This window comes from Pan paniscus, chromosome 14 (genome assembly GCF_029289425.2).
Source record: "Pan paniscus chromosome 14, NHGRI_mPanPan1-v2.0_pri, whole genome shotgun sequence".
NCBI lineage: Eukaryota > Metazoa > Chordata > Mammalia > Primates > Hominidae > Pan > Pan paniscus.
This window is the reverse complement of record NC_073263.2, coordinates 61,654,250-61,677,398: the sequence shown is the minus strand read 5'-3', so window position 1 is coordinate 61,677,398 and position 23,149 is coordinate 61,654,250. Positions and strand designations below refer to the sequence as shown.

Here is a 23,149-nt window from a genome sequence, read left to right as displayed (position 1 = left end):
TCAAATAGATTGTTAATTATTGATTGATTATGTCATTGTAGTACCTTCAGTGTTGGTTTTGAGATTTTTCTTTTCTTTTTTTTCTTTTTTTGAGACGGAGTCTTGCTCTGTCGCCCAGGCTGGAGTGCAGAGGCGTGATCTCGGCTCACTGCAAGCTCCGCCTCCCGGGTTCATGCCATTCTCCTGCCTCAGCCTCCCGAGTAGTTGGGACTACAGGCGCCCACCGCAACGCCCGGCTAATTTTTTGTATTTTTAGTAGAGACGGGGTTAACCGTGTTAACCAGGATGGTCTCGAACTCCTGACCTCGTGATCCGCCCACCTCGGCCTCCCAAAGTGCTGGGATTACAGGCGTGAGCCACCGCACCTGGCCGGTTTTGAGATTTTTTCACCTTGTCCTTTAATTTCTGTATATTTACCATGTTTGGGCATTGATGGTAATACTAGTTAACCTTTCTGAGTGAGCCAAGCACTGTTCTAGGTGCGTTGTAATTATCAACTCCTTTAATTCTTAGAACAACCTTGTGAGGTAGGTAGTATTATTAATCTTGTTTGCCAAAGGAGGAAACCAAGGTACACAGAGATTAAGCTGCCTAAAATCACACAGCTGCCAGTTCATGAGGCTGAGATTTGAATCTAGGCAAGCTGGCTTCAGAGTATACATTCTTTCTTTCTTTCTTTCTTTTTTTTTTTTTTGTGAGACGAAGTCTCATTCTGTTGCCCAGACAGGAGTGCAGTGGCACAATCTTGGCTCATTGCAACCTCTACCTCCTGGGCTCAAGCAGTTCTCCTGCCTCAGCCTTCTAGTAACTGGGATTACAGGCACGTGTCACTACGCCCGGCTAATTTTGTATTTTTAGTAGAGATGAGGCTTCACCATGTTGGCCAGGCAGGTCTTGAACTCCTGACCTCAAGTGATCCACCCGCTTCGGCCTCCCAAAGTGCTGGGATTACAGGCGTGAGCCATCGCACCTAGCCTAGAATACACATTCTTAATCACTGTCCTGAATTCTCTCCCATAGCTGTTGGGAACTTTAATCTTTACTGCTTCTTTTCTCATCCAGGAACCATTAGCAATAATTAGTGGTGCCTTTAATTAATATATAATATGAATATAGAATTGATTTTCTGATTATAGGCAGGCTGCGAGGTGAGAAGATTTACAAGGTTGGAGAATTTTTGTTGATTGTACACGTAGTAGGAATTTGAGTACAGATGAAATCCCAGTAAGCTTAATGAGATTAGTGCATGTTTGCCAATTACTTTGGGTTATTTGGAAGCAGGTGTAGTAGGCCGAACAATGATCTTCCGAAAGGTAGACACTCCTTAATCCCTGGAACCTGTGAATGTTACCTTATATGGCAAAAAATGACTTTACAGGTTATTTGGTTTTTTTTTTTTTTTTTTTTTTTTAAGAGGGGCCAGGCAGGAGCAACAATTAAACCCAATGTATGACTGTGCTGTGGTGTAACTTCTGACAGCAGGATGTCTGAAAGAGATACTGCTCTTTGCTCTTCCAGCCCCTGAGAGACAGGGTATCTCATAGCCTCCAGCCTCCTGCTGGGAGGATGAGGAACCATCCTTCAGAGCTTGCCTGCCTGAGTTTGGGCTGCCACTCTTTAGAACTCCCTGCTCAGCTTCCCAGCCAGTCCAGATTGTGGAATGTGGCTGCTTCTACCCTTTTAGCTGGGGCAACCACAGGTGGTTCAAGCAACCTCTGCCTGGGCCTGTTGAACTCCACCAGGAGGAGGCAGCCCCAAATTTCCACACATCTGGACATCTGGGGCCTTGGACAGTGATATGGTCAGCACATGGAGATTGAATCTATGTCTGAGGTGGATACACATTAACTAAGCTCACAAGCTTAATGAATAAGCTGTAACCCAACTCATTAATGTATACCAACCAGTGTGTTGCAGCCAAATCCTTCCAGGCATGCAGGCCCCAGAACAAAGGGGATTAACAAAGAGCAGATGAAAACAATTCTAGCCAGTAAGCTAAAGGAGAAATCTGCTGGGGAATTCTGAGAAAGATGTCTTTGCTCTGTAAGAAGGAACTAACAAAAACTTTGCATCCAGTATTGGCTGAGATCTCATTGGACCACAGACCTCTCACATGACAAAATTATAAAAAACAACTATTAAAACACTGGAGAGTGATCAAAAGACATGGCTATTGGAGACAATACTTGGAAGAAGGGACTAGCACTGGATAAGTTTGTCATTTTTTGTAGCTTTTTGCATAAGGGAAGCCCCTAATCAGGGTCATGTGGGGTGGTTAAAACTAGAATATGAGCCCACAGTTGTACTGGCATAAAAAACCAGAGGGCAGAGTTCTGGTGACCATATAGCTGATAAATGAGGAGAAAATCCTGGAGAGGAGAAGGAGCCACAAATGGGTAGCCCCAAATTCTGTGTGTAGAGTCCTCAAATTTCTGAACCCTACATGTATGGGACAGACTCCAAGCAGCATAGGTAGGGCTAACATATCTGAACTAAGATTTCAGGTCCCATCCAGCGGATGGGACAGTATGTGCAGTTTGAGAGTACAGCCAAGTTAACTGCCTGCTAAAACAAACACAAAAAGCAATACTTCTCAGAAGAATAGAAGGAATTCAGAGTCCCTACACCATACATTCACAATGTTCAGGATACAGTGCAAAGGTATTTGACATTAGGAAAAAACAGGAAAATGTGACCCATACAAACAAGAAAAAGGAATCAATGGAGACCAATCTCAAGATAACTCAGTTGTAAGCATTAATAGACAAGGATTTTAAAGCAGTTGTATAACCATATTTAAGAATATAAATGAAATATGCTCACAATGAATGAAATGATAGGAAACCTTTGTAGAGAAACAGAAACTATAAAAAGACCACAGTGGAAATTCTAGCATTGAAAAATACAACATCTGAAAGAAAAAGGCTAACAAGAAGCAATAGCCCATTTTTTGCCTTTGGCCATAGTCAGGATGTGATGCTTATTTTGCCATAGTCTTCTGGTCATGAGGATAGCTAGCCTGAAGACAAGGCCCATGTACTGCGCTACATATGGCAGAGCAAGAATATAGGAAGGGGTTGGGTACGGTGGCACATGCCTGTAATCCCAGCACTTTGGGAGGCCAAGGCAGGCGGATCACTTGAGGCCAGGAGTTCGATGACAGCCTGGCCAACATGGTGAAACCCCGTCTCTACTAAAAATACCAAAATTAGCCAGGCGTGGCAGTGGGCGCCTGTAATCCCACCTACTCGGGAGGCTGAGTCAGGAGAATTGCTTGAATCTGGGAGGCAAAGGTTGCAGTGAGACGAGATTGTGCCACTGCACTCCAGCCTGGGTGACAGAGTGAGACTCCTCTGTCTCAAAAAAAAAAAAAAAAAAAAAAAAAAAAATATATATATATATATATATATATATATATATATATATGAAGGATCTGGGTCTCTGGGCCACTATAGGTTAGGTTAACCTGGGAACTTACCTGCCACCAGACATCTTGTACTGGGAGAAAAAGAAAACGCACTTATTTAAGCAACTTCTGTTTGGAGCTTATGATACTAATCTGAGAAAGAAAGCATTGTTAGGGCTCAGAAAATTATACCCCCAAATATGCCACTTTGGACTTCAAATCGAGAGAACCTGGGGAGCCAGAAATGCAAAAAAGGGTCTTCTCTGAAGTTCCCCTATCTACCTAAAGGTTGTATCCTCCAGAAGATATTCAACTGTTGTGAATCTCTTTCCCAGACATCTCAAGTCAAATAGATGCATATTGAAGGAAGGAAGACTGGAGTTGACACCACACCAAGCCCAGACAAACTTTGTCTCAGACTTTCATCTCTTCTTTGGGCCCATTCATCCCCCCTAAAGATTATTTACTCATCCTGTAAATTGCCTTACATACCCCACTTCCCTCTTCCCTATGAAGAGGGTATTTAAGATTTAGCCATCTGGCCCTTGTTTGAGTTTCATACTTTGTATGACTCCACACTTGCCACACTTGCACATAATACCTTTGTATGCCTTTTCTCCTGTTTTCTTTTTTAAAGGACTTTACACAGATGATTAAGGATTTTAAAATGAGATTATTCTGGATTATCACAGTGGCCCCTAAATGCAAACATATGTATTGTTATTTGACCACAGAAGAGGAGAAAGTGTTGTGACTGCAGAGGCAGAGATTGGTAGTGCAGCCATCTGAAGCTGGAAGAGTCAAGGAAGGCTACTCCCCTAGAGCTTCTAGAAGGAGAGCAGCCCACCTTCATTTTGGCGCAGTGAAACTGATTTGGGACTTCAGGCCTCCAGAACTGAGAGAATGAATTTCTGTTGTTTTAAGCTGCCAGTTTGTGGTAATGTGTTACACCTGCCATAGGAAATGAAGCTAGGTATAGTTACAAGGAGGACCATCAGATTCATTTAAATCTCTCCCTTCACTTTATTTCAGAGGGTTTGTTTGTAATTTGGGAGGACAGACGATAACCAAATTACAATAGAAAAATAAACCACCACTGGAATAACAACCAAAACCTCCATTCATGTTTTGTCTACTCTGTATTTATAGTTTCTAGGAAGCTGGGAAAAGATGGAGGTGATATCTAAATGCTCTTTTTGATTTTTTGAACTTGTTCCTTCATTGAGTTCTCAGCTTAAGTGATGCTCTCAGTTGTCCTAGGGTTAAACTGTCAAGAATTGAGATACTGTTTTTAGTTGAAAGCTTTAGGCACCTAAATTTTATTCGTGTCAGAATTCTACCTAACACACACCAGCCATTGTAACCTTCAGAAGGAGGTAAAATCATTTTATTCAGGCTGCTGTTCTAAGAAATTGCTCTGAATTTTCCCAGCCTTTCTTTCCTTTCTATCCTTCTTAATAAAACAGAAAAACCCAGAATTTTTTTTAAATAAATGATTTATCAAAAGAAACAATATATGTTAAGTGGCTTTTTGGGGGATACATTTAGTTGCTGAAAGTAGATAACATATGGCATTTAATACTCCTGGACCACTCTGGGTCTTTTCTTTGAGGGTAAAAAGGGGTGGGGGTAGAGATAGGGATGATTGTCTCAGATTTAGAACAGGGCTTAATTGCTTTTTTCAAAGACTCATGTCTTTAATTATGAAGCAAGCAAACTGACATACATTTATTACATGGTGAAACCTTGCATCTCATCTAGTCTATCTTGTAGCAATTGCTTCTGAACAGATGTTACCTGAAACACCTTTGTGCAGTAGGTGGAATGCTAAAATTTGTCATGCTTTTATTATTGTTGTCTTGAATTAACTCTACTTTATGGCGTAACTTTATTGCTGTGTCCTAGAATCTTTATATATTTATTGCCTTATAAATTGGATTTAAAATTGGCTTTTTATATAGAATGTAAATTAACATGTGTCTAACTTGTTTATGCTTGCAGAATAATACAGGAAAAAACTGCTACGTATTACACTAATGTAATTGTCTTTAACTCAGCACATAGTATCCTCTAAACTAGGAATCAAATGAATGCTAAAGAATATGCTTATCCTTACACTCTTGCTTGTTTATCTCATAAACTAATTTGACTTTTAGATCTATAAAATATAGATTAAGCATAACCTTTTACTTCATGGGATATTAAGGATCAAAGCATGGGCTTTCTTTGAACAGGATCTACAAAGGTAACTTTTCTCTCAGTAGCAGCAGGATGGCATTGAAATACCTTACCATTGGGAGTAATTTTTCTCAAATAGCAAATTGAATAGTCTTTATTAACTTAGGGGAGAATTTAAGAGTTTAAATAAGCTTTGGTCCTGAAACATTCATGTTACTAGTTACTTAGTGAAATCTATTTGGAAATGCTTGCCATAGATTTTATTCTTCAAAAGACCCACTGCTATCTTTTCTTACAGTTTTTTGTAGAAGAAGCGTTATGAGTAACATTTATGAGCAGTGACTTGAACCACTCTCGGGGGTTGAATCCCAGCAATATCACTTATTAGCTGTGTGAACTGAGCAATTACTTAACCGTTCTCTGTGCCTCCCCTTTCTCATGTGTAACATGGGGTTGTCATGAAGATTAAAAGTTATGTTTTGGGCCTAGAATACCTGGCTCATTGTAACCTCTATGGAAATATTTGCCATTTATAGGATTGTTGTTTTTGTTATCATTAGTAGTAACAGTAATAATAGTACAATTTTTGCCTACACCTGAGGGCATTAGGAATACATTGGATATTTGAAAAGCTTTCTAATCTTGGAAAACTTAATTGAACCAGGCTATTTCCTCTTGGTGTGCTGGAGGCAGAGCCATTCTGTTCTTAGTTCTTATCCTGGCATACCAGGTAACATTTGGATTGATGCAGAGTTCTGATCTGATGACTGAATGGTCAGAGCAAGTTTCTGAAGCTTTCTTAGGGGCCTGTTCTTTATGTCTAAAGTGGGGATAATAGGATGATGAAACTTGGGGTACAAATGTAACTTACAAAAAAACGTATAAAGGAAACAACTTCAAACTTAGGAAAAAAAATTCTTGTGATACTCCAATATGGACTTGAATGATAATAAAAATAATGTTACTAATATATGTACAGATATAAAACTAAGTGTAACTCTTCATGCCTATCACTTTTTACAGCTATAAAACTAAAACAGATTTACATCTACAATCCAAAACAAAACTATAAAACCCATAAAATTCAAATTAACAGCAACATTAATTTAATGCGATTGATGATGTTTTGCTGAAATTAAGTCATCATTATTGGATTTAATAGTGGAAAAATATGTGTATATTTTGCTGTTTTTCTTTCTATCAATTTAATTCTTGGGTGGAAATGGAATCCCAGAGGCTGAGGAAGATACGTGTAGACTGAGGAGTTCACAGATAGCCTTACACTGTTAGCAGAGGCCTGTCATCGGACACCATTATCTTTTTCATAGGTGTTGGCTTGAGGATGTAGATGAAGTAGTGAACTGTTATAAACCTGTTTTTAAAAAGAAAATAGCCATATATAAACATTTTTTAGTAAATGTTATAAAACTGTTGAAGCAGCAGAAAAAATAAAAACTCTTATACTTCCAGCTTCTATATTCATTTTTCTCTTGAAATCTAATTTTCCATACCTGTGGGTGCATAGTTTCCAGAATAGTGTGATTTTGGAATTATAAATAGCCATTTGGAACTGAATTCTTCCTAAGTGGAAGAGCTTGTGAAAATCTATTGTGTCATGATGTTGCTTGGCCCTCATTGAGAACCATATTGGTAGTAAATACAAAAGTATTTACAAAAGTAAAACCAAAAGTTCCTGAGAGAACATGGTTATAGAGTGGGTCATTCACAATGTTCAGAATATGCTTACTTTAGTTCTAATGTTTAAGATAATCTTGAAAAAACATAAGACTTAAGTAGAATTTGTGGAAGGCCTCTGTAGACCACAGTTTGGGGTACCCAGAGATGACTTGAGTTAAGAAATTAGATGTGTACCTGAACCAGGCAAATGTTTTTCACCTTAGTCCTTTGTTTAGTGATGAGGTAAAAGTGATTAGTAAGTATTTATCAGTAGTGAAGGATGTATACAATGTGTTTCAAAACAGTTTGCTTCTAATAGTTTTTTTGGGTAAATAAGAAACTTGCAATCTTTAAAAAAATATATTTTATCATGTATGTATCATACAAAAGAGGTGTAAAACACTGTATACTCACTAATAAGCTTAAAACATTAAATATCATAAATTCCATTGAAATGTTCATTTTCTCCCTTCTTATCTTTATCTCCTTCTAATCTTTACTCTTCATTTCCTGGGTTTACAGGGCTTTTTTTTTTTAATTCAATTTTGATTTTTTTAATTCAATTTTGATTTTTTTAGGGTTCCAATTTATATATATATATATATATCTTTCCCTAAAAGTAAATCTGTGAATGGAATTAATACTCAGTAGCTTTCTGATCTCTCCATCTTTGAGGATCATGACAGATCTTAAATACTGGAAAGGAAGGGGGAGACTATGAATTAATGTACCAAATGTGAGGTCATTCTGTGTGCTGAGGGATGTGGGATATATCCAAGTAGCTGTGGTCTAAGTACACACCCTCTTGAATTAAAGAAGACTGAATACCTGTTCAGTCATAGTTCTGTCAAAGGAGTTATGGTGTAGAATTTCTTGAAGCCCTTAGTAAAAGCCCTTAGTAGATTAATTGTGAGATCCATAATGCTGCATTTATTTAATTTTATTATGAAGTATCTTCCCAAGATACAGAGAGTTTATCCCGTAATTGCTGCATTTTTTTCCGAGGTTGGCTGTTTATTTGGGTGTCATAAAATGAAACTTTGTAACATTCAGTTTTTAAATAAAAGATTTGCAAATTGGTGACATTAATTATGGACTTTACTATAGAATTAAACTGTTTTTGTTTATTAAAACCTTTGATTGAATTCCTTGCATAATGACAATTACAATTCTTTTTTAATGAAAAAATTGACAGCCTGGGAAATGAACATGAAAAATGGAGTGCATATAATCTGCATTGAGAAATTCAATATGACTATTTCACTTCTTTATAAAAGGTGACGGTCTCCAATTAAAGCCATGTTCTAACTCCATTCAGTCTCTTTTGAGGGTATAATTTTGCTCTTATTGTTATGTTATATTGAACCTGCTTTTAGTTACTTTATACATGTGTTTGTAAGCTTTTGGAAGTCACTTTCTGTGTGGTGCCTGGTATAGACTTGTGCTTACAGTAGGAATCTGAATGTTTGGCTAATTGAAAATCAAAACAAAGTACTCTTGTAACTTTATATTGCCTGGTTCATTAACCCATTCATGATGAATTTGTTTAAATGTTATTAATAATTACTCATTTCTTTTTATAAAAGATCCTAGTGGTGGTGGGCAAGGGTATGTAAAGACTACCAGAAACATATGTGGGTTATTGGAGAACTTGGGCCTGGCAATGTGGCTCTGAAGTCCCACCCTTAAACTGTGATAAAAAGACTTGAGAGAGACTCAAACGTGTCTGTATATCCTTGGGCAAATTATCAACTTTTGTGCCTCTGTTTTCCCTTCTATAAAATGGAAATAATTAGTCTGTTTGCTTATAGATTGTTGTGAGGATTAGTTGAGTTAACACATGTTACGATAGCTTAGGCACAGCACAATTAATATGTGACAACTATTATTAATAGGGGAGACCTCATCACTATAGTGTTAAGTTCTCAGTTATTGACAGCATTTTAACCTCTTCTTCCTGCTTCCTACTTCCTTTATCCTCATAGCTTTTTTTTTTTTTTTTCCTGGGGGACACTGGCATTGTGTCCAGGGACTCAGCCATTCATTGCAGTGGGACACACACCAGAGGTTTGTTTGGTGCCTGGATATATTCCCTTCCTTTCTGTTTCATGTAGACCTACTACAGCCTCTGTACATTGCCTCTCTTTCTCTGCCTGCCTCCTGCTGTCAACATTTGCTCCACACTAAACCCACACTCCACAAAAGTAACCATGGAGCTCCCTTTGAACTGGGATGCCTTCAAACTCCTCACTTCCTCACACCTCACATAAGGTAGAATATCAATAAATAATAGAACCTTTGGCCTCCTTGTTCAGTTGCCTCAGATCTCCAAGCCTGGAGCAACCTGGCAGGCTTCTGTGGCTGAACTGGGTTCCTGCATCCTGGTGGAAACCACTCCCAGCTTTGTGAACTGATGCCCTTAGACACTGGGTATCTGTGTGTCCTCAGTGCTGCTAGATAACAATCATCATCACAATAACTGCATTTGTTCAGCTCATACAACGGGCTGGGCACTATTTTAATCACTTATCCCTCACACAGTACTTTGAAATGGGCACTCTCCCTACTGTTATTTTGCACATGAGGGGGTTGAGACACAGAGAGATTAACTGGGAATAGGGCATGATGGGTCCTGACTTTTCACTAGCTCTTTGGTCATCTCCTTTTCAATTTCTCACAGCATTTATGCTAAACCTATCACTTCTTTATCTCATCTATGGGCCTGATTCTTTTTTGTCCCAAATAGTTTTTTTCAATTGAAAAAGCGGCCAGGCACGGTGGCTCATGTCTATAATCCCAGCACTTTGTGAGGCCAAAGCAGGTGGATTGCTTGAGTCCAGGAATTCACGACCAGCCTGGGCAACATGGTGAAACCCCGTCTGTACAAAAAAATACAAAAACGTTAGCCTGGCGTGGTGGTGCATTTCTGAAGTCCCAGCTGCTTGGAAGGCTGAGGTGGGAGGATTGCTTGAACCTGGAAAGCTGTGGTTGCAGTGAGCCATGATTGTGTCACTGCACTCCAGTCTGGGAAACAGAGCGGGATCCTGTCTCAAAAAATAAATAAACTGAAAAACAACATCTGTACTTCTTAAAAAGTCCAACAATGTAGGAGTACAAAGGGAAATTCCCTAAGCCTCCCTTCCATCCTAGACCACCAATTAAGGTCCCCCACCCCACCACCTGCCATGATGACATTTATTATTTTTTCTTTTTTAACGTGAAAGAAAGTATCAGAGAAGTAAAGAAACAAAAGATGGCTACTCCATAGGCAGAGCAGCCCCAAGGGCTGCTGGTTAGCTTATTATTTTCTTTTATATCTTTTTTTTCTTTTTTTGAGACAGTGTCTCACTCTGTCACCCAGGCTGGCGTGCAGTGGTACAATCATGGCTCACTGCAGCCTCCACCTCTTGGGCTCATGTGATCCTCCCACCTCAGCTTCTGGAGTAGCTGGGACTACAGGCACGCTGCACCGCTTGGCTAATTTATTTATTTATATTTTATAGAGACAGGGTCTCATCGTGTTGCCCTGGCTTGTCTTGAACTCTTGGGCTAAAGTAGTTCTTCTACCTCAACCTCTCAAAGTGCTGGGATTGTAGATGTGAGCCACTGTACCTAGCTCTTTTGTATCCTTCCAATGATATTCTGTGTGTATGTCAAGCATCCACTTTTTTCCCACGTGGGAACATACCACAGCATTCGCTTAAGATCTTAGAAATGATTACTCCTGACTCTTAGCATGCCCCTTGATACCTTTTTCAGAGAAAGTTTTCCTAGAGCTTGCTGTAATTGTCTATATCTGCGACCATTCTTCATTGTTTCTCCTCACACAAGGAATATATTTTCCTATTTGAGGTTAATCTCTTTACTGCTGTTTTTGGCCCATCCACATTCTGTCAGGAAGGTTTTGCTCTTTACACGCTCCATCCTGTAACGGTGCTGAAATGTTTACCATTGTGAAAGAAAAAGCAGAAGGAAAACCAAACAACCCCTTTCCTCAACTTTCCCTTGACCCTTTGTCTCTCTGAATACCATGCTCTGCTTCCTTCCTTTTTAGCCACTTTCTGTGAATTACTTGTTTTCATTTATTCGGTAAATTTTTGAATGCCAGTTATACTGAGCATAGCACACGGGTAGATGCAATTTGGTCCTTGATTTCAAGAGGTTTATATTCAGTCTGGTATGGGGAAAGAGAGGTGTGAATCAACACATATACTACAGTGTTGCTGGGGAGTTCATGTAGCATAATCTTTAAGAACTCAGGCTGTGGAGTTAACTTGGGCTTTTTTTTGAGTCAGGGTCTTGCTCTGTTGCCCAGGCAGATCAACTGCCAAACCCAGTGCTGATTTTTGTTTTAAGCCTCACCCTATATGACTTCTTCATTGTATTTGTACAAACCTTGCCCCCCTTGAAACCATGGTCTAACATGTTCTTCTCTTCTGATCTTTGGTTATTCCTTTCCCTATCCTTTAAAATGAGTGTTTCCAAGTAATCTCTTTGATTTTCTGTTTTTACTTTATACGTGCTTCTAGTGTGAACTCATCCATTTCTTTAGCTTTTACTACCACTTAGATTAGTGCTTTCTGAAATGATGGAAATGTTGTGTCCTGCCATGTCCAATTTGATAGTCACTAGCTATATGTGGCTTTTGAGCACTTGAATGTCGCTACTGCTACCAAAGAGCTGAATTTTTAATTTGTGTAATTTGAATTAAGTTGTGTTTAAATAGCCATATGTGGCTAATGGCTAGCATATTGGACAGCTCAGATTTAGAAGCTGATGACTTCTTAAAACTCCATCTTTATTTTAGGATGGTCTTTTGAGCTTTTGTCCAAAATATTCAACCTTATTTTACATGGATGGCTTAGAGGTGCCTCAAACTCACTGTATCTCAACTCGAATTTATCTGCTTTCTCATAAACTTCTTTCTTTTGTATTCTCTTAGTCAGTGTCAACATTTTGTCCTTGGATTTATTTTCAACTTCTTGATCTTTAACTTCCATACGCACTGGTTATCCAGTAACCTTGATTATGCTTCCTGGGTACTTATAGCACTTGCCTCTTCTCTTCTCCTACTGTCCCTGACCTCATTTATCTTACCTTCCATCTCTCTGCTGGGTTATTGCAATAGCTTCCTAACTGATTTCCTTGGCTCTCGTTCTTGGGTCTACTCTGTTTTATCCACCATGTTGCTGCTACAATAGTTTTCTTTGGAACCCAAGTGTGATTATGGAACCTGCTTAAAACCCTTCAGTTTCTCTCCTGCATCATCCACAACTTAAAGGCCAAGTAGCATGATCTTGTCCTTTAAATTTTGTCATTGCCCGCATTTCTAGATTGGATCCCTCAACTTCCACCTGAAATTCCAGTTCCTCATTCATACAATTTACTTGTAGGTCCCTGCATGATTGCAATGTATTTTTACAAGCTAGACCTCCTGTCCAGAAAGCTTTTGCTCTGTGCTGGTTTGGTCCATTCCAGTGTCCTCTGTGCATGCTTGAAGCAAATCTGGACCCTGAGGTGTTCCCTGGTATCTGTAAGCAGATCTTCTGGAATGCTTAGATCAGTATCAGTTATAGCACTAATCTCACTGTACTGTACCTTACAGATTGAAGTTTCTGTTAGCCTTACTTATCTGATAGAGGGGAAGGGGAGGCCCAAGAGCAAATTTTCCCTATTTGAGTCTCTAGTTCCAAACATGTACCAAGTAGACTGATGAACAAATTTACCTTTTTTTTGTTTTGTCCCAATCTCCTATACTTAAGAACCTTGGCTGCTCAGTCCTCCAAAAATGGCTATATTTTCCAAATGACCTTTTCTCTGTAAATAGGAATTTGCACAAGTTGAAGACACATGCTGAGAATTTTCCTATGGTATTCTTGGCAGCATTTTTTTCCCCTAGTTCTTCAGCTGACAGACATTGGCCTACATTCAAGTTTAAAGGGACTACCTATGGGCCTTGGAGGCTTCACCTGTGAGTCAGGTGTTTCTTATAGACTACCTTCCAGTAACGTGATTTAACTCTTATAGATAACATGGACATTTTATTCTGGCAAAGATGATGCAGTTTTATAGCCTATGGAGCTACCCTCAATAAGTTTACGAGTGAAACAACATCAGTGATGACAGAAACAGGCATGTGAGAATTATCTTCACATCCTTGTGAGATCTGCAGTCCTTAGTAATTTTCACTAGATTATTAGGATCAATGGGTGCCTTCCCTTACCTGTGGCTATCAGCTGCTGACTTCCTGCAAACCTTGTTGCCTTTTTTTATTAGTGTGTTTGAATGGTGCGATAATCAACCTAAAACTATTGTACTTTTAAAAGTCCTATACAAATATGCTTAAATCATTGCTGAAGTCTCCTTTGGCATTGTTGGAGGATTTCCAAGGACAGTTAGGCTGCAGTTGCTTGAGCTTGTGGCTGGAGTACAGAAATTGGTGTGTTCATAACCAGACTGCAATATAGACTGTAATGTGTTAGGATTTCACTGTATTGCATATGGCACAGTGCAAATTAGGTACAGTGTTGGGCCACTCTGTATCAAATCCCATTCTAGAATTTATCTCTCCAAATTCCCCACATTGCTTTGGATGACAAGTGCAAAGGAAAGCATTAAGGAGATGAATCTGTGTTTTTCAGTATGTTTAGCTCTGGCAGGCAGTTACTAATGTTATATTATTTTTTTGAATCACCAAGAAGGGAAAATAAATGACCCAGCTTATTTCTTTTTCCTCTAGAACTTATTGGATTGTAAACTTCTTCAGGGCAGGTACCATATTTTATAGGTCTTTATGACCCAGCCTGCACCTGGTGGCCTGGTAACTTAGATGTGCAGTAACTATATCCTGTTTGGTTAATATTTCTGAAAGAAATGTAAAAGGTAACCTACATCTTATGCGTAGTACTGGAACTGCATGTAAAAACTGGAATTGTGCTCTTCATTTTTCAGATGCTAATTTTATAAATATGTAATCATCTTTTTGATTCCTTTTAAGAGATAAAACAACTTAGAGGGTGTAATAAAAAGTAGTATTAAATTATACAAGAAAACTTAATGGTAATTCAGTTATTTAGAAAAAGTTCAAACTTTATCAATAATTTAAGAAATTAAATTTTCTTTAGCTGTTGTATTATAATTCCTGACAAGCATTTTTTAGTGACATGTTGGAATGTGGATAATTTTGGCTTATGTTTCAGTCTGAATTGGGAGTGTATGGTTTATAAGGTTTGTGGTATATACTACAGCTTTAAAAATCTATAAATGAGAAATAAAAAAGCTTTTCATTTCTATTACACATTTGAGAGCAACTTAAAAAAAAAAAGGAGGAAACACCCTAGCAAACCATGTATTCTTATTAGTGTTAGTCAATTGACAGAAATTGCAACCCCCCTCCATGCCCATTTATCTTTGAGGTTTTTTTTTTTGAGACGGAGTCTCGCTCTGTCACCCAGGCTGGAGTGCAGTGGCACGATCTCAGCTCACTGCAAGCTCCGCCTCTGAGTTCACGTCATTCTCCTGCCTCAGCCTCCCAAGTAGCTGGGACTACAGGTGCCCGCCACCACGCCCAGCTAATTTTTTGTATTTTTTTTAGTAGAGATGGGGTTTCACTGTGTTAGCCAGGATGGTCTCGATCTCCTGACCTTGTGATCCACCCGCCTCAGCCTCCCTGCTGGGATTACAGGCGTGAGCCACCGCGCCTGGTTTTAAGGTATGGTTTTGTAGTCCGTGTTGTTGTTATCATTTAGTAATCATCCAATTGGAATTATGCTCATCTTTCTTGTTAAGATTTCATTTTTGAATTCTTTGCTCCATAAATAATTCAGAAACTGCTTCAGCAGCTGGCTGTCCCATCATAGTTCTGGGGACTGAGGGAAAGGAAGGAGAGTGAGGCTGGATTTTTGACTCATTCCCAGCCTAGGTACTCACCAACCCTTATAAGTCACTTCTGTGCTGTTCAATTTCCTGTTCTCTAAGATGGGGATAATAGCGAGTTTTTAGGGTTGCTGGGTATACTAGTAATCGCAAAGTGTCCAGTAAGGTGTAGTAGTAGTGATAAGGTGGGCTGTATCATATGGGTACCTAGGGACCCATTTAGCAATCTTGGGTTCTGTCTCAGTTAAAGGCCCATTTGGTCTAAAGGAACAGATCCCTATACAATATCTACTGTAATCCTGAAAGGAGGAATTGTAAAGATACACAAGAGTAGCACCTCTAATCAAGCTGGCCGTCACAAAGGACTGGAACCATGAACTAAAAGCTGACAGCTTTTCTCAGTCTCCCTCTCAGGCCGTCCAGCGTCTCTTTGCTTCTCACTAGGCATAGCTCCACTGTTGATTCTCTGCATTGTGTGGCTTCCTCTGCTTTGATCTTCACACAACCAAGCCTAGAACCTCATAATTCCAGATAGACATACATGTCCTTGGTCCGTGCAAGAGTAGAGCCTGATTTTCATATCTGAATTCCAATTCTAGAATCCTGGGAACATGGAGATTTGATTGGCTCTGCTTGGGTTTATATTCTGCCTTGTGTTTAGCTGCGGCTAGGGCTGGCTTACAAGGAACAGTGAAGACTGGTGGGCCTACCTCTATGGCATAGGCATTCTCAGAGAAGAGACAGTGTGCAGGAGGCAGATACACCCACAGGTGTCTACCTTGTTTACATGTGGGGATCTTTGGAGATTTCTTGATGACAGTCTTGGTGCTGAAAGACTGAGTCTAAAATAGTTTGCCTAGTTTTAGTAGTTTGTTTCCAGGTTGCACATTAGAGTTACCTGGGGACCTTTAAAATTATCCATGGCAGGCTCCATCTTTGGGTATTGATTCATTTGGGCTGGGATATTACATAGGCATCTGTATTGGGAAAAGAAAACAAGCTTTCAGGTGATTCTCATATGTAGTCAGGTTGATAACCACTGCCTAAAATGTTCCCTGCACCATGGTAGGGCTGGGGATTCAAAGTTGAGGGGAACATAGTACCTGCGACATACAAACAGAAAAGGAGGTATAAACACAAACTGCAAGACAAACCATGATCGGTGACCCAAGGGAATTGTAAACAAAAGGGCTGTGGGAAGAAGGAAATGAGATCATTTCTCCATAATAATGAAGGTTGATCCACCCTTACTCTAAATTTTTATCTGCAGTACCTACTTAATCTGTTTACCTCACATCTGATTCGTCCATCTGACTGTGAGTCTCCTGAGGCCCTGGCAACATGCTGGCTCTGGGGATGGCATTAGGAAACTGCCACTGCATAGATTTTTCAACCCCCATATTTGAGCCCCAAAGAAATATGACAGCATGTGAAAGGCCCCAGAGGGCAGCCCAACATAACTGACACCCAGCAAAACAGAGCTGCTGGTAAATTGACCATGACAAAAATCAAGCCCACAGGAGAGGCAGTACACATTTAAAATGGATTTAGATGGATTACAGACTGGTTATGGGGCCCTAGAGGAGGAGAAGACTATTGGGAGTATCCTTGAGAATGATTGAGCTTAACCCAGGTGATGCCTATATGGATCTTACTGTGAAGGAAGCAGAATAACATTGGTCAAAGTTTCTGAACCTCAGGTGTAGTATTTTGTGTACTATGGTCTTTTCTATAAGTCTTCTACCAAGCCTATGGGGAAGATGCTTGTTTGCCTCATAGTACAGTTAAGAAATTCAGGCTCAGAGAGTTTAAGTGCTCAAGATCACACAGATGATTGGTATCAGAGCTGGATTCTGATCCAGGTGAGTCTTATCCCAGAGCCGAGGCTGTTCACCTCTGCTCAGTACTGCTCTATTGTGCCACAGCGCAAGGCAGGATGTAAAAGTGCCAGGAAGGCACGCTTGATGTGGGCAAGCTTAGAGAACCTTCCTGAATCAGGCAGCATTTGAAAGGTAAGCCAGGTATTGAGAGGGAGAGGACTGCGGTAGTGTCTTGGTCAAGGCCCAGAAATAAACAGAAACCAAGGTAGGTTGGTTTAAGGTGAGGATTATTTAGGAAAGTATTAAAAGAGAAAGGCTGGCCGGATGAGGTGGGCTCACACCTTACTGTAATCCCAGCATTTTGGAAGGCTGAGGCAGAAGGATCACTTGAGGCTAGGAGTTTAAGACCAGTCTGGGCAACATAGTGGGACCGCCGTCTATAAAAAAAAAAGAAAAAAAAAATGTGGGGCATGGTGGTGTGCTCTTGTAATCCCAGCTACTTGGGAAGCTGATCGCTTGAGCTCAGTAGTTCGAGACTGCAGTGAGCTATGATCCCTCCATTGCATTCCAGCTTGGGCGACACGGCAAGACCCTGTCTCTAAAAAAAATAATAAAAAATAAAAAAGAAAGGAAAAGGGCATATTGGAGATGCTGAGGTAAATCAGAGATTATTAACTGCAGGAAGGGAAAGAGTCCCTGATCGTAGGAGCTGGAGGAGGGGCAACCATGGCTGGTGCTGGGCTGTCTACAAGGGTCCCTGTTGCTGGGACTCGCACACGTGTGGAGCACATTACCATCTACACGTGTGGAGCACGTGTACCATCCTACACGTGTGGAGCATGTAGACCTCTTGGGGGGACTCCTTAGGGTTGGCGCTCAAACTTCCGAGGGGTCCTCAGAGTTATGTTTAAATTGTTGTAAATACTGTTTTTCTTACTGTCTTTTCTCTAGACATGCTAAACTGGTCCCTCTACCCCCTAGACTAATTCCATATTAAAAAAATAATTGATAGAATTAACTGAGTTTTTCCAAAAATTGCCTTTATTGGCTTTACAGTGTTTTGAGAGTATTTCTAATACCTTCTGGTAAATGACTCCTGGAAGCATAACTAAGCCACTTAAAGGGCCCTCAAGTAAATAATGATTATTTGAGTACAGACCTTCCTCCCTACCTTCAGTAATTTGTATAATATGCTGAATATGCTGATCTGATTATTATTTACTGTGTAAGTTGGTTATTTATATTTGTATACTTACAAAATATTTGTGACTATTCAGTTAGAAAAGTAAAAGCCCATGTCTTTGAAATGGTCTGGGACTGATCTGCCTCCTCCTTCCCTCTCACTGACTTCATTTTGTCCTGTTGGAGCCAACAAGCTCCCCTGTTTCTTGAACATCAGGCATACTCCTCCTGACAGCCTTGTTATGGCTGTTCTTTCTATTGCAAACACTCCCCTGCCCATCCATATAGATGACACCTTAGCCCACTGGCAACTCTGCTCAAACACCACTTTGTCAATGAGGCCTATGCCTACCTCAATTCCCCATGTTTAAAATTGCAACCTGCAAACCCTCTTGGCTTATGCTACTTTTTATTTTTATCAGAGCATTCATCACCTTCTAACATCTTAAATAAGTAATTTACTTATTGTGCTTATTGTCTGTTTCCCCAATAAAGATAAGTTCTTTTAGGGCAAAAATCTTTGTTTTATTTATTGATCTCTCCCTTGTCAAGAATATAGCAATATTTAATTAACAGTTGTTGCATGAATGAATGTTTTAGGAATCTTTCATTCTGTTAGAAGAACAAATTCTACATTCCAAGTTTTACCTGAATCATGGCTAAAATTTTATTTGCCTTTAGTCTTAGATCATTGCTTTAATGCTTGCCTGTTAATTAGCATGCATTTAAACATATATGATTAGCAGGTGGAGACTCCGCTTTTCTTCCAATCACCATTGAATACCTTATTATGAAGCATTTTGGTTATTGGTTTATCTTGTTCTTTTGGTTGCAAGCTTGTAAGGGGAGAGACTGGGTCTTCATATTTAATATTGTGTCTCACACATGTTGTTGGCCTAATTGTGTAGGAGAAAAAATTAGAATTATGAGACTAGGTCTTGCTTAAAATCTTTATCTTTTATTTCTTATATTTTGGCATCATGACCTTATTTACATTAAGGAATTATCTAGTAAGTGGTATTTACCCTAACTTTCTCAAGATGGCATGATATCATTTACATTTACAATAAAGAAAAATGATAGATTTCTTTTAACTCTGCCATTAATAAGTGTCATATAGTAGAAAAATAAAGCAAAGTCAATATATTATTGTTGCCACAGAAATTGAATTTGTGTCAAAAGGATTTGTGCTTGTGATGTAGTGATTCGTATATTTTTCTTGGAATTAAGTCTGTAGCAGGTGACAACATCAATAATTCACAGAACCAAGGAGCTTTTTGAGATTGGATAATTTATATATGTGAATTAGAAAACAGACAAATAATGCGCTTAATATATTCTGACATACTTGAAAATATGCATTAAAAAACTAGCCTATTAAAAAGTCTGTGCACATAATATTTATTAGATGTTTTTTAGATTTTCATTTTTTCTTTTACTAATACATACATTTTTATTTGAAAAGGAACAATCTATATTTTCTGCTCAATCTGAAAAGTATTATCCATAGTAACTTAAAAAATACTTTCTGTATTAAAAGTAAATATGCTTATTGAGACAACTGGGAAAATACATGAAGATATGAAAAAACCCCACAAATCCCATAATCCAGATGTGTAAAATTACCTACGATTCCTGTTTTATTTTTTCCATATATATGTATATTAATGAAGTTGGAATTATGTTACATATGCAATTTTAAATGCACTTTTTTTCATGTACCATTGTATTGTAAGCATTTTTCCATGTCATTATAGTTCATATTGGTAGGACTGTGATTTATTTAATCTTTCCTATGTTTGGGGAAATCTCAGGCTGATTACAGTTCTAGCTATTTAAAGTAATGCTGTAGTGATACATATTTGTATATAAACTTTTGATTGTATTTCTTAATTCCCAAGTATGGATTCTAGAAGTAGAATTATTAGGTTAAAGTGTGAACATGGGATTTGTTTTACCAAATTGTTTCCTAAAATGGTTTAACCAAATTTCCTTTATGGTGATGCTGAAATATAAACGAAATCTTTCTCAAATATATGTGAAAGAATGGGTGATGCTCTGTCAGTCTAAGGAACATCCAATCTAAATTTGTGTTGTGGACAAGATGTCTAGGATGCTAAGCCACTCTCAGAAGTAATTTAGTAGTTGCGATAAGCTTCAAGGTGACTCTGGGAGTTCTGGGATCTCTAATTCTCTGTATAGCAAATACTGTAAATGCTTTTCAGCCTTCTCCAGACAATGAAAAAGGTCTTGGATTCCCATAACCTAGAACTGAACCTACTTGTAAAGTGGTTCAGAGATTCGATTTGCTTTTCCCTGGACATGTTGCAAAAGAGTTTTTCATCTGGTAGTATAGGTGAAAAGAACTGAAATAGACGAAGAGGCATCTTAAAACATGTACAAAACTGTGTTACTAAATTAGCCATTATATTTTTCCTTTTATTTTACCCCAACATTGAATGAGTTCATTCGAGGAAAAAGAATATTGGAGTTATGTTAGAATGAAAAATGACTTGTTAGGTTAGCCTCTGTGGGGTGCAATCTAGGTCAGAGTCCCAAGCCACAATATGATAATTGTTTTTTCCTACAGAGGCAGTTCTTTCCTAGCAGGTATGTTGCCTCCTTAAACCTTGTGTTCTCAGAGAAATGCATCTTTTCACTGCTGTGGACACTTGAATGATGCCTTCTCCTTAAAGCTGATCTCTTGTTGGCTCTCCTTTCACGATGGAGGAATTGAGGGGCAGGGAGGTCTGGATACTTGAGTGCATGACAGTAGAGAAGCTTTGGATAGTGAGTAATACATGATATGTTTGTCTTTCTGAGGTTGGCAGAATTGCAGTTTTGAATAAATGAGCAGATTAAAAGAGGCTGGAGAGCTTTTCCTAATTCTCACCTGTTCCTAACATCTCCCCTTTCACTTTTTTCCACCTTGGACTGAAAAAACATGTCAACTTAAAAGTTTTTCTTTGTAGTATCAAAGAGCCAGCTCTACTCTTGTCCTCAGTGCTATGAAAGCTTCAGTATTATTTTTGGACCTTTCTTAGATGTTAAATCTGGAGCCCTTGAAGAATAATATTTTCACATCTATTTGTGTTGTGTAGTTGCCAGGGAGATGATCCATAGACTCTGTAGGTGTGTCGAGAGTCATGGCTGGTAGGAATATTACTTTAAATTTTCATAGTCTTTATAATTGGTGTTGACGTTAAGATAAACACAGGTGTGTGGGCTAGAAATGTTATCAGATTGAAGTACATATTCATACATTATTGTTGGAAAGGAATAATCTGGACTTCAAAATAAAAATGTGAGCAACATCTCAACCTATTATCAGCCATAGATTATGATTAAGAGAAGATGATTAAGAGAAGACTAATCCTTTCCTTTTTTCTTTAAGATATCCTCCCCTCCCCTTTTCCCTCTTCCCTCTTCCCCTTCTTCTCCTTCTCCTTCTCCTCCTTCTCCTTCTCCTTCTCCTTCCTTCCTTCCTTCCTTCCTTCCTTCCTTCCTTCCTTCCTTCCTGTTAGTAACCTGTGATTTATTCATTTTGTCAAGCAAATGGTATCATGTCATAGTCTGATACAATGAACAATCTTTAATACTTAGGTACTAAGTTTATGTTCATGAGACTGAATGATTTGTACCTTAGACTAAGCATTTAAATAAATGATGCAATTGGTAATTCATCATACGTACCAGAGATTGTTGAATTATCTTAAAACAGTACTAATTGGTACCTTTCACTTCATGGCAGTAAGGCCTGTCCCAACTTTATCAGCTCTCTGTCTTCACTTCTTTGAAATCCTCTTGTACTTCTTATCTATACCCTTCATGTGGCTTGTTTCAGGTATGTCCAGTTTTTAAAGTGAGCTACATGATGAGAAATACATATGTGTGCAGGCTGAGGGAATGTTTAATGGCTGATAGTGGTGGAGTATGGAGTAGGGTTTCTCACGTGGTCCTGGGCATGCTGCCACATCATTACAGGCATGACTTCTTAAACATGTGGTTTCCCAGGTCCCACCTTAGACTTACTGAATAAGAATATTGGTAGACTGAGGCCCTCTAATCTAGCTTTTCAAAGAAAGTCTTGGTGTGATTCTTGTGCACGCCAAACAAACAAAAACCTGGAAAAACCAGCTGGTCCAGAGGATCTAGCTTATGAAAATTGTGTCTGAGTCTTTAATCTTACAAGTTTTCCTCTTGTTGGTAATCCCTCATAACCCACTTAAATGACGTAAATTTTTGGCCAGGCGTGGTGGCTCACTCCTGTAATCCCAGCACTTTGGGAGGCCGAGGTGGGAGGATCACCTGAGGTTGGGATTTCGAGACTAGTCTGGCCAACATGGCGAAACCCTGTCTCCACTAAAAATACAAAAATTAGCCGGGCATGGTGGTGCACGCCTGTGGTCCCAGCTACTCGAGAGGCTGAGGCAGGAGCATCACTTGAACCTGAGATCAAGTGCACTGCTGCACTCCAGCCTGGGCGACCGAGCAAGACTGTGTCTAAAAAAAAAAAAAAAAAAAGTCAATTTTAATGGAATTAAACTGTGTCAGCCAAAGATTATTTAAAAATGCTACCACATATTTGGTTCTGATAATAATAAATTGATGCAAGCCTACTGGCTTGAATCTGATGGTGGCTGTCATGTTCCTAATGATGGCTGTCATGTTCCTAACGATATCAATGGACAGATCCTTTGCTCCATTGGCCTGCTAGTTCAGATGTGCTAACCAATGAAAGAAAACATAAAATTTGCGAAAAGTCTTGGGCTACAGCTTGGCATCTTTTTCACTGTGTGTGGACCTCCTGGGTTTGTATATTGCTTTGTGTACTACAATTTATCTGTCTTTGTTACTTGTAAACTAAGTTAGTGGGGAAACTATTTCACATGCCTCTTGATATTCACAGCATTTAGCACAGTTCTCTGAAAGCTCTAAATCCATTTTTTGACAGCATGTACTATCTTCAATAAAAGTTTTGATGCATTGCTTAAATGGGAATATAGAGACC

At 39.0% G+C, this 23,149-nt stretch overlaps 1 protein-coding gene and 1 long non-coding RNA gene across 3 annotated transcripts in view; one reads left to right on the top strand and one right to left on the bottom strand.

Annotated features, from left to right (window-relative positions):
* Nucleotides 1–23,149, top strand: part of DIAPH3 (diaphanous related formin 3) — a 489,712-nt gene that overhangs the window by 3,731 nt on the left and 462,832 nt on the right. The gene's annotated exons all lie outside the window — the stretch shown is intronic.
* Nucleotides 6,722–18,432, bottom strand: LOC130540711 (uncharacterized). Its single transcript, XR_008954704.2, has 3 exons — nucleotides 15,474–18,432; nucleotides 12,988–13,078; nucleotides 6,722–6,956 (listed from the first exon to the last, which is right to left on the bottom strand). It is a non-coding gene; the product is annotated as an uncharacterized LOC130540711 (long non-coding RNA).